The sequence below is a fragment of the Geospiza fortis genome, unplaced genomic scaffold, assembly GCF_000277835.1.
Source record: "Geospiza fortis unplaced genomic scaffold, GeoFor_1.0 scaffold172, whole genome shotgun sequence".
NCBI lineage: Eukaryota > Metazoa > Chordata > Aves > Passeriformes > Thraupidae > Geospiza > Geospiza fortis.
Genome location: NW_005054309.1, coordinates 2,802,987 through 2,813,212, shown reverse-complemented (window position 1 = coordinate 2,813,212; position 10,226 = coordinate 2,802,987).

Below are 10,226 nucleotides of genomic sequence, written 5' to 3'. Positions count from 1 at the left end.
CCAAACATTATCCCATCTGGTGGCACTGCCAGAGACAGGAGGGGCAACCTGTGGGGACAACAAGGCTTTGGAGCTGGCATCAAACAGGGCTCCAGGACATTGTCTGGGTTAAGGGAAAGGACAAGGACTGGGGTGATACCCAAGTGGCTCATTTAGATGTTCTCAAAGCTAACAACAATGCTTTTTTTGCTTCAAGAATCCTCTTTTAATTTCAAAGTGGACCTGAATGAAAATGTTTTATTTTAAAAAAATGTTTTTTACAAAGAAATAAGTGAGCTTTTTTTATTAAGTTTATGTAATCCCAGAAGACTGGCTAGTGGCAGATTGACCTAGCCAGTGTTTTCCCACTGATGGTTTGGAATTTGTTTCACTGGGGAAAGCTGCACTGGTTTCTTTGATATGGTTTTTTTTGTGTGTGTGTGTGCAAGTGTTGTTTTCTGATTTATTTTCATTCCAGCAAATTATACATACACAGAAAAAACTCTCACTTCTTCTTCCAGGAATTCTCACACCTCCTGACCGCTTGTGCCAACACTGTGGTCCCTGGGCTGGGTTTCCCACACAAGCCGAGGTCCCGTTGCCCTGCGGAGACACACAAACCAGCCCTCTCCTCCCCAAACCTCTGAGTGCCTGGAGCAGGACCAAGGGCTCAGCCTGACCCGAGAGCAGCTGCACAGGGTGGTCACCCTTTTAGGTTTTTCTTTGTTAAACCACTCACCTGTGGTGTACCCTGGAGCAGGGAGGGAGGTCAAGGCTGCAATTTGTTTGGCTGAGCCAGACTCGCACCACATCAAGACTTTGCACACACTCAGGAGCAAACATCCTGGATGTGATAGGACAGGGAATGTTCCTTTCTCCTTCCATGTTTGTTTTATAAGAACCTTTCATGATGCTGTGGTAAAGAGCAGCCCTGTGAGACTCGCCCATCATTGCAGCTCTCACGTGGAGTGCTGGGAGCTGTGAGCGGGACTGGCTCTGCCTCAGTCCCAGGGAAGGTTCCCCAGGCAGTTGGGATTAATTATTAACCTGATTTATTGCTGCATCTTGGAAGGTGAAGCAGACGTCATGGACTGACCAGTCTGACGTGGGACACTGGGAAAGACATCCACCCCCGCAGAAAGCTCTCTCTGCTTGCCCATGCTAACAGAGCCATAAACCAGACCCCAGGCAGGGTGAGTTATTTTACTCATTAACCCCAGTGCCCTGTGGCTGTTTCCATCCCAGTGCCTCTGTCAGAGCAGGACCATGCTGGCACCCAGGATGCAGGAGGAGGTTTTCTGCCTTCCCACAGCCAGCTGCTCCATCCCACTCCATTGGCCTCGGCATCTCACACACTGAAACACTGGGGGCTGCTGAAACACCTTGAGCCACAGCTGAAAGCCACACCTTCTGTCCTGACTGGATTCAAACACTCTGGGATTTGCACGATTTCTTCCAAAAACAGGGGAGGAATGTAAGCTGCTTTGCAGGGTGATGGCTGGGCCAGCCCTTGTTGCTCCGGGGTCCCCAAGCTGCTGTTGCCCTTTGCAGACCCAACCGTGGGATGCAGCTGGGGCTGGCAGGGAAGTGCTCTCCTGGTCACTGTGCCAGGAGCCACAGGAGCAGGGCAGGGGGAAGCACTCTGCAAACCTGGGTGAGCAAATCCCAAACCCAGACCCACCCAAGAGTTTCTGTCCTTGGGCTGCCCCTTCCTCATTTTCCCCAGTGAAAAGGCCCCCTCCAGCCTCAGGGCTGCTGCCCAGTGAGGATGCTGCCTTCTCTTCCCACAGGATTTAAGCCCCTGGGACACCTGGGTGTCCTGGGAGCCCTGTGTGGCTGTGCTGTTGCTTTAAACAGCAGCTGGATCCAGCTGTGACTGTGAGTAACCCTCACCGCAGCCTTGCCCGGGCCTTTTATGCATTTTCCAGTGGTTCCAGAGGCACTTGGCGGCAGCGCGCAGGGGAAACCGGACTCACTGGCTGCTGGCGAGCAGAATGGGAGGGGAAAGGGAAAACATTTCCCTTCCCAGAGGAGCAGGGGGAGCCCAGTGCTGCAGCTTGGGCAGCGGGCACAGAGGGGGCAGGCTCTGGGGCGTGACGCAAACAGCCTGAGGCTGGGCACAGTGAGCCACAGGCCCTGGCTTGTCTCTCCCAGCTCAGTGTGCCCCAGCGAGAGCTGCTGACCCCAGAGTGCCTCAGTTTCCCTTGTGCAGAAAGCCTCAGGGTCTGGGTTTTTCCTGAGGATCTGTGGTAGGATGGCATCCAGGCACTGGAAAAAACAAGCCCACAAGGACATAAGGTGGAGAAATCTTAGGGGACGTGAATGTGGGGTTTGAGGTGGGAGACACTCTCATGCTGCCCAAACCCAGAAATGAAAGGGGAGGATGGGGTGCTTGGCCTTGGGAAGGGAAAGACCTGTCCTGGTGCTGAAAGATGGTCATTTCCATCCTGGACCCTCCAAAGAGGTGGAGAAGAGGAAATCAGGAGTGTTAGGAAAGCAGTGTCATGCCAGCAGTGAAATCAGGAGCCCTGCCTATAGAGATGCTCCTGCCCATCGCAGGGACCATGGGCCAGTCCTGCCCAGCCCTTGCCACCCTGCCTTTTCTGACACAGCAGCTGTGGGCACAGCCTGAAGGTAAAGCCCTGGTTGGGCATCATCCCATGGAGCCGCTCTCCCAGCTCCAGCCTGGGAAGAGCTGGGCTCCAGGTGCCAGCACAGCCCTGGGAAGCTGTGCTGCCTGGGGACTGGCACGGGCCCAGAAGCCATGAGCTGCAAGGAGACAGGAGACGTGTTTTCCGTTGGGCAGGAGAGCGCTCACGACGTCTCTCATGAGTCAGATGGAAAGGATGGCTCAGGAGTCACCTGAGCCTGGCGGCTGCCTGCCCACGGCCCCTCTCCAGCCCAAGTGGAAAAACATACAGCCCCATCCATGCCTGCTGAGACCCTGAGCTCTGGCCGAGCCCCCTCCTAGGCTGGCAGATGCAGAAATGCTCACATTAGCCTTTTTTGGCCAAATTGGTTTAGGAGAGAGGCAGAGACAACTCAGACGTCCCTGGCTCTGTGGCTCTGCTCAGCATTAATCATCACTCTGCTGCTGCTCGGCGCCAAAACCTGGGCTCTGCTACAGCCACTGGTGGATCTGTCTCCAGCAAGAGACGGAGAGAGGGAGAAGGAGGGCATGTGGAGTACAGACTTCCCCTCTTTGGCTGGGGCTACTGGACTGAAGCCATGGCAAAGCTCCCTGCACGCGCACGCAGGGAGGGCAGCACCCGCGGTGCCACCCCCAGGCAGGCACCCGCCGGGCACAGGGGATGACCCTTGCACGGGCACTGCTCCCCAGCCCAGCTCAGGGAGCTGCTGGGAGAGGTGACAACGGCAATTTGCTAGCCTGGGAGTAGCTGAGACATAAGAGAGCCCTCTGGAGAGGAGAAGAGAGTCGGCACACCCAGACGCATTCCTGAGGTTTGGTTTCCATGGTGGGATGTTCACCCGACGGTGAAGTCATTCTATGCTGTGAGCTGAGATGGCCAGTGAGTTAATGCATGGATCCAGCTCCTTCCCTGATTCACAGCAGGAGCAGCCACAGCCCCGTGCCATCCCTTGGGCTGATGGCTCTCACGTGGCTCTGGCATTTCCAGTGGCTTGGTGCAGGGAGGCTCCAGACACTGCTGCTGGGTTGATCCCTGCCTCACCATGGGAAAACAGTTCCTGCACAGGGTGGAGAACAAACTGATGGCTCTCCTGGGTCCTTCCAGCCCATTTGTATCATCACACTGTGCTCCCCATGGTGGTTTGCTTTTCCCTTCATCCTCCTGCTGTCACTGGTGACTACAGGACAGAAATGCACTGCCCTAAGAGGTCATTCCTGCAGGGCCAATGCTTTGAGGATCTGCCCAACACTAGAGAGAGGTTGGGAAGGATGGAGAACTGGGCATCATGGAAGGCTCAGGATGGAAAGCCCATCAGTCCTTGGGGCGAGGTGGCAGGGACGCTCCCTGGCACAAGCAGCTCATGGTGCCAACACCGAGCATGTGGCTGCAGAGTTCAGCCATGGGGCTCCACAGATCAACAAACCAGAGGTGTGGTGGGTGAACTAGCCCTGAAATGTCAGTCAGCAAGTTGATAGGATTATTCCCAGCCTCTGGGGTGGTTTTCTGCAGGTCTGCAGGCACAGGGATGTGGCCAGGCTGCCCAGAGCCATCAGCTGCCATTTGCTCACTCTGCTTTGGGCCATGGCTATTTGTGCAAAAGGGAAATATCTAAGTCTGACTTTTCATCAAAGTTCAACTCCCTCACAGTCCAGTCAGCTAAATCCCCATAAAAAGCACATCCCTTTAGGATGCATCTCCTGATCAACCACCACTGCAAGGGCCTTCTGCACACTCTCTGCACCAGTGGTTCCCCTCCTGCTCTCCCCAGCAGATGTGGGCTCCTGGGCAGGGGAAAGCTGAACCCCAAGGGGCCTCTACTCTTCTCTTGCTCATCTTACAGGAGCACATGATACCTCTGGAAGACAGTAGGACATGCCTAATCCTCAGATACATGATGGGGACCTCTCTGGCTGGTAGCACCACCATGTGCAGAGCTGTTTGCTTTTGAGATAAAACCAGACCTTCCTATACATGCTTGCATCTACTCTAAACCAGAAATCCCTCCGTGCTTCTCATCTCACATGCAGCCAGGCACAGAGGTCCTAACTGGGACCACCAGGAAGCCACTCTCCCTTTGGGACTGCCCAGAGCTATGAGCAGTGTTGCCTGCTCCAGGAAGTGACAAACCTCCTAGCTCTGCCACTGCAGGTGACATCCCTGGGGCCCAGGAGTTGATGCTGGGGATGTGTAAGGGATGTGTAAGGTGCTGGCACAGCCCAGCAGCCGCCTGGGTGTGTGTCAGGCAGAGCGGGAAGTGCACAGCCAAAGTGAGCCAAGGAAAACCAGCAGCTCCAGGGATGTTTTACACCAGCCAGGATGGAGCCCCAGCCCTGCAAGCCAGTGCTCGGGGCACCAAAATGTGACACGTGACAGCTCCATATCCCAAGGACCCCAAGGATCTTCCCAGCCCTTGCCCAGGCTTTGTTTGACTCCCAAGGTCACATTGAAGTCCAGTGATGAGTGCAGACAGACCCAGCCTCCGCTGCCCCCTTCCCGTTCTCATCCCTGACCCCTGGCAGACACCCAGGTGTGGTGCAAGGCTCCCTCAATCCCTCCAGCCCGGCAAACACCACCGCTCAGCCTCCCTGCTTGCTCGGGCCCTCTGCCTGCACTCCACGCTAATGATCTCCATTTCTCCTCCTTTCCCCGGGCAGCCGGCCCCTCCTGCGGCAGCTCTCGCTCTCCTCTCCGGCTCCCAGCTGCCCTCGGGCCGGGCTGACTCACGCTCGGCGCACACTGGGCCCTTTCAGAGCCCTCGGCCCCGAACACTGGCCCAGTCTTCCCGCGCCGCCGGGCCGAGCCCCCCCGGGCGGGCCCGGCTCCCGGCCAAGGGGAGCCATCCACGCCCTCGCTCAGAGAGCGGCTTTCACCGCCCGGGAGCCAAAGCGCTGCCCGAGAGATCGGGGCCAGCATGAGGCACACGCAGGAGCTCGACCCAATGCGATGGACACACAGACCGGGGCGCTTTGAGCAACGGCCAGCAGTTAGAAAAATAAATAGATGTGTTTGAGAAGACAGAGGTTTACAAGCTCCTAATGTGACCATTCTTGGCTTGGACAGATGAAACCTGTCAGGAATCTTTTCCTCCTTTCTGCCTTCACCAAACTTCCTCTGACCAACAGCGGGGCTCTGTCTGTGTGGGGATGGGGCCGGAGAAGGGGCTTCTCTGTTCCCAGCTCCCAAACCAGCAGGGGCAGGGGCACCACCATCCAAACGGCCCCTCACCTGAAAACCTTGCAGAATCCTCCATCTGAGGAGCTGCTGGAAAAGCCACTTGCACTTTCTCAGGGCTGGGGCTGTGCACAGTGGGCTGGAGCCACACTGTCTGCAGGGCAGCACCACCCCCTGCCCTGCCCTGGGCCCTGCTTGTGCCAGGGGATGTGCTGGCCCTCCCCAGAGTCGTGTGTCTAATGGCCAGAGGTGCTGGAGCCTGGGAAAGTCCATGCATGGAGTTGTAGGGGAGGGTGGTGCTCAGGTGTACCCCAAAAGCAGCCTTACCAACCTGCCACAGCCTAACACCAGGGCTTTTCAGCTGCCAGGGCCTCTCCAGCAAGGCGTGCATGCCTCAGGGGACACAGAGAGCAAGGTGAACTCTTGTGACCCTGGGTGACACAGTGGGGATGTGCATGGACACAGCAGCAACCTCCGGGCATGAGACTGCACGAGTATCTTCTGCCTCTTTCCTTCCTGCCTCTTGCTGTGGTTTTCACCTGTCATTTTCTGCTCAGTTTGCCAGAATGCCCAAAATACCCAACAAAACAGATTCCTCTGTCTGTCCAGGGCGATCACCTTTACTACAGCTCTCAGTGCAGATGGGACAAAGGGGACAAAGGGGTCTCACTCACCCTCACACCATGGGCAGTATGGCAAGGTCAGCAGTGCAGCTGAAGCTGTGCTGATTTTCACCTGTAGAGCATTTGGACCTGCACCAAGCTCAGCCCTGGGCTTGGGAACAGGGTTAATGGGACAACCCTGCAACCCTGCCTGTGCTCCACTGCAAGAGGCAGCTGAACAGGCTCAAGGGGAATCACCACCAGGAATTTGCTACTGACTGCCTGACAAACCTCTGCTCTTGGCCAGGCATTTCTCCTTGGACGGTTTGTTTGTCCTCTTCCACAAGTAGGGCAGAGAGGGGAAATCTCAAAATCTTGGTGGGAGGAATGTGGTAGCTGAAGGGCTGAGATGTGCATCAGAGCCACCCTCCCCTCTGGGCACTCGCCAGGTTTCGGTAGCAGTGAAGTCCCTCTTCAGCTCCTGAAATGAAACTGCGAATGAAACCACCACAATAAATGGGTTTTATAAGCCTGGAAAGAGTCATGAGATTTTGCAAGCTGTGCTTAACCTGTGAAAGGTCACCTGGAAACTGCACTCCTGGCAGTGTGGGGTGAAGCTGCGTGTGTGGACAGCAGCAGCAGCTGCCCCAGGGGAGGGACGTGTCTTGTGCACGATGCTGTGGTGAGCACAGCCCACAGACTCAAACTGCCTTGGAGCAGAGAGCAAGGGCTGCTGCATCAGGCTGCAGAAACACTTTCCTCATCTCCTCAGTTATCCTTCCAACATTGCCTGGTTTTGTTAAGGAGGAGGGGGATGGATCCTATGAACCCCTTAGCACAGCCCAAGGAGTGTGTGGGGAGGACAAGACCCAGCTTTCAGGGCATGGTAGCTGTGCCAGATGTTGTGATGCTGAAGGAGGGTGGTGGCAGCCACGGGGGACAGTTCATGGATGAGGTTTGAATATATACAGAGCCCTGAGATTCCTAGAGCCCAGAGGGACCCCATTTCCCAGGCCTAGTGCTGCTGAAGTGGAGGAAGGGCCAGTGAGCATTTCCCACCCCCAAGCCCTGCAGGGCACTGTGTGCTGGGGTCAGCAGGGAAGGAGGGGAGCCCTGCCCTGCAGGCAGCTCCGTTTTGGGCTGGTCCCGAATCCCAGCTGGGTCCCAGTGGAGCAATCTGCTCACAGGGCTGACACAAATATCTCCAGTGCTCCTGCTGGCCTTGGGATCACCCATCCAGAGGCAGAGCCTTGGGCCAAGCCGCAGCTCTGCCAGCAACATTATCTCCACTGCTTGCAAAGGGAGAACCAACACATTTCACACCCACGAAACACAGAGATTCTTTTCTCAATAATCTGGAAAAGCAATTGATATATGTGTGGAGGAAGGGGAGAGGCAGAATAACGTATTTATGGAGCTTTATTCGTCACTGGTTCCTGCACGGCCAGGCTGGACAGCTCTAACCTGCTCCAACCTGCTCCTTTGTGGCAGAACACATTGTTTGAGTAAAACCCAATACCAGCAAACTCACTGATGCAACAGAAACCTGACCAGGATGCTGCCTACGCAAAACAACGCAACAGGAAAAAGTAAAATTCAGGCTTAGAGGGAAAGGAACAGTGCATGAGGAGATGTGTAGCACTGGTATTTTGCACCCCATTAACTGGGGGTGGCAGAGCAAATGAAAACCTGGGCTGGGCGTGCACAGCCCCAATCTTTGGCCTTTGGTGAGGGTTGCACGTTCAGTGGATGTGGAGGAAAAGTCAGATCCCACATAACAGCTTTAGCTGATGTGGGCAGAGCATGGGCTAAGTTTATGCAGAAGCAGGATCAAAACTGTTTCAATTTCACTGTGAAGTTAATAGTATGTAGGAGCTTCCCTCCTGAACCACAGCAGTGGGGGAGAAATGTGGTTGTCCAGACAAACACCATCTATTTCTCACCCTCAGGGTCATGCATGTTAGCTTCAAACTGTGCCTGGAAAAGAAAATAAGAAGAAGCCAGTACTAATCATGTTGACATTTTAAGTCTCCAGACAATCTCAGCAGCCCCCATAAACACAACACTGCTGCTGTTCTCCAGCTGCACCCTCCCTATGCACAGAGCAGCTCTTGCACCCTCACCCTGCCCAAATAATTTCACTTTGCTGCAAGAACACAGGAGACAGCACTAAGGGATCATAAGAATCACCCCTACCACCAAGAAATGGGACCCCCAGATTAAACAATAAGGATTAAAATAGGACCCTTCCTAAAACTCACCCTCTGCCTTTTTGGGCTCCTGGTCCCTGCAGCCTCCCAGCCCTGCAGCCCACACTCCATGGAGGCTCAGGGGGAAGCCCCCATATCTCCCCTGCTTTTCTCTTGCAATGTCCCCATCTCCCCTGCAGCAGCTGTAAAGCTCTCTCTTGCTTGAAGGAGTTAAAATAAGGAGACACTTTTAAACTATTACATTTGCATTTGAGACAACGACCCACCACAAAGGTTTTCCTCAGCTTCTTTGTGATGTGCAAGTTCTGAAAGTAGGTGTGGTGGTGGTGGTAAAGCTTCCATTCCGGAATCTTTACAGGCACAACCTCAATTTCATAGTGATTCAGTCTTTCCTGCACCAAGCCTATTGTATGACCTTCACCATGGTTAAGCCTAATACAAACTGATTGGTATATACACACCTGAACGCTGGTCAAACTCCAGGTTTGAGGTGCTGTAAGAGAATCCTGAATTCAAATGGCTCTAAATAATAATCCAGGCTGAAATGCAGCTGCCTTGTTGATTTGGTGCTACTTCAGCGAACCAGAGGTTTTAGCTTCTTTTCTTTCCCCATTCTTTTGTTTCAGAGCCCAGGTCTGCACAGAAAGCCAGGCACAGCAGCAGCTGTTTGGGGCAGTTACAGATCTATTGCATCAGTTCATGATGAGACACAGAAGAAAAGCTTTTAGTGATTAAAAAACTGATATCCTGGTCCAAAGGGCTGAAAAGGAGCCTGCAACAGCTCTGGCACAGTCAGGCAGTGACATCCTGACTTGGAAGAGCTGCTGCAGTAGCATGAACCTTTCCTGAAGTGGTGAAAAGCTAGCAGCAGCTCCCAGTGCAGGATTGATTTCTTCCATGCTGTCCAGCTGGGGGTTTAAAGGTCCCTGCCAGCAACTCTCTGGAGATGGAGCAGATGACCAAGAGTCTCCTTTCAGGGTTGTATGCCATGCCACATCTCAGATCTCCCCAAAAGTGTTCAGGAAAACCCACAGTTTCTACTCTTTAACGGGTCTGTATCCAGTGACTGGGTGCCAGCCCCTGCTGCCACCCACCCAGTTCCTCTGGTGCCCAGCTGGGCTCAGAGGAGCTTTTGCCTCTCCTGAGCTGTCCTGTGCTTCCACTCCTCACCTGCTGTGGCCAGTCCCATGCAAAGCACAACAAGAAGACCCCCCTGCCCTGCCTGGGGCCAGGACAGAGCTCCCTCTCTCTCTAGCAGCTGCTGTGGGGCTGTGTTTTGGATCTGGGAGCAAAGCAGAGCTGATAAGGCAGGGGTGTTGTAGCTGTTGCTTACACAGCACAAGGCCAGCTCTGTTTCCCACGCTGCCCCAGCAGTGAGCAGCCTGGGGGGCACAAGACAACAGGAGGGGACAGAGCACAGACCCCAGCCGGTCAAAGGGACAGCCCAGACCGTGTGCCAAAGTGCTCAGCAATAAAACCCGGGAGAAAGAAGGAGTTAGACATTTGTGTTCCCAAATAAGAGTTATGCAGGATGGAGTGACTGTTCTGGCTTTCCCAGAATGGCTGAACACCTGCCTGCCCGAGGGAAGCAGGCATGAATTCCTTATTTTGCT